The 1,846-nt window shown below is 67.2% G+C and overlaps 1 protein-coding gene across 1 annotated transcript in view; it reads right to left on the minus strand.

Annotated features, from left to right (window-relative positions):
* TBC1D22A (TBC1 domain family member 22A) overlaps nt 1–1,846 on the minus strand; it is a 185,264-nt gene that overhangs the window by 39,362 nt on the left and 144,056 nt on the right. The gene's annotated exons all lie outside the window — the stretch shown is intronic.

Raw genomic sequence — 1,846 nt, forward strand, 5'->3', positions numbered from 1 at the left:
CTCAGCATGTTCAGAACGAGGCGGCAGCTGGCCTCCTGCGGGAACGGGCCTCCACGTGCCAGGGGTGACGGAGGGCCGGAGAGCACCCCCAGTGCCACACCCGCCCTGGGACCTGCAAAGGGAGCGGAGGTGCTGGCCAACGCGAGCCGGACGTTCCCCTCGGCCCGGTGCGGACCCTCCCTGCGGTGAGACACATCCTCCCCGCGGCCGCGGGCTGAGACCAAGTGCTTCTGCAGAAGGGGGCACGGCCAGCCAGCGCCTGGTGGGCAAGCACCGCCTGAAGCTGCTCTCCCTCTGCCCGGCGCCTGGCTGCGTGCCAACTGGGCAGAGCGTGGGCTCGTTCACACTGGACGGGCCAAGGGGCGGGCCTGACTTTGGGGCTTTCAGAGGACGAAGCTGACGAGAAACTGAGCTGAGGCCTCCTTCCTACACAACAGGGTCAGCCTGTCAAGGTTACATCTTGGACATAAAGGTCCTTTGAGCTCACACTGCCCAGGGCCATCTGGGCACTTACAGCATCACTCACAGGCCATACAAAGTCATCAACTTAAAACTACCCTCTATTTTGGTCAAACATTTAATTCGCCCCTAATGCCTTGGCAGGGCCAGGGCCATGACGGTGCGGGCCTTCCTCAGCCCGCGGGCTGGACGCCCCCACCCCTGCTGCAGGTCATGGGGCGCCTGCTGCCCACATGGGCGACAGCAGGGCCCACATGCAGCCCGGGCACGAGGCTGCTGGCCTCCCGTGACGGGCAGGGGTGCGTGCAGCACTCGAGGGGCCGCCCCCTTCCCACTCGGCATCCAGGGCCCAGGAGGGAAGTGGGGGCGACCTGGATGTCACGTGGTGACCGACCACGCAGGTCGCTGCTCTGAGTGGACATGCCCACGGAACTAGGAGATCCCAAACCTGGAGGCGGTACGAGGGAGCGCGTGGCTGGGTGTCACTCACGGGCCCCGGCTTGGTCCAGGGGAGAGGCTGCCCCGCAGGCCAGCGGCAGTGTCCGAGGCCGAGGACACACGCTCTGCGTCTAACACGGCCACACCCACTCGGCCACAGGCACACGCATGTACCGAGCCAGCGCAGGTGCCGCCGCGGAGCCAGGACCGCCTGCAAGGCCGCTGGACCGTTTCTCCAGAAGCGGAAACGCACGGGCTCAGGCACCACTGCTTTCGGGGAGATTTCTCCCAGCGGGTCCCAGAGACAGCTCGGGACTCCAATGGCCCCCCTCCCGGTCTCTGCCCCGTCTCTGCCCCATCCCCGCACAGCCCTCCGTGATCCTGGGCGTGCAGGGCGGGCTCTCCCGGGGGGTGGCTGCTGCACACTGATCTCCTGAGAAGTGAGGGCGGCCAGAGGCTGGGGTGAGGGACAGGACTCGGGGCGCTGAGGAAGTGTGAGCGTCAGGAAGACCTGGAAGGGCCTCTCGCTGAGACAGAGCCCAAGCTGAGGGCAGTGAGCGCTGGTGTCCGCGCACTTTAACAGGAGGCACAGCTGGGCTCGGTCTGAGCGCACGGGCTGGCCATGAAGACTTGCTTTCCCGCTGGAGAGAAGGGAGCAGGGGAGGGACACCACGGGTGGCGGCTGTGCTGGAAGCTCATGCGCGGCCACGGGACCTGGTGGCGGGATGGCGGGGGCTGGGTGGACGCGGGCACATCGAGGAGGAGGAGGAGGAGGAGTAAAGGACAGAGTGGCATGGCGGCCTCGGGCAGAGGCAGAGCGGGTTAATGGTCGATCCTGACGAACTCAGAGGCACACCCGCCCGCGGCCCCAGGCGAGTGCTCAGGGGCAGGTGCACTGATGCAGCCTGAGACCCAGGGCCCCTCCTCGCCGCTCCCAGGCGGCCCCACC

This window comes from Myotis davidii, unplaced genomic scaffold, assembly GCF_000327345.1.
Source record: "Myotis davidii unplaced genomic scaffold, ASM32734v1 scaffold67, whole genome shotgun sequence".
NCBI lineage: Eukaryota > Metazoa > Chordata > Mammalia > Chiroptera > Vespertilionidae > Myotis > Myotis davidii.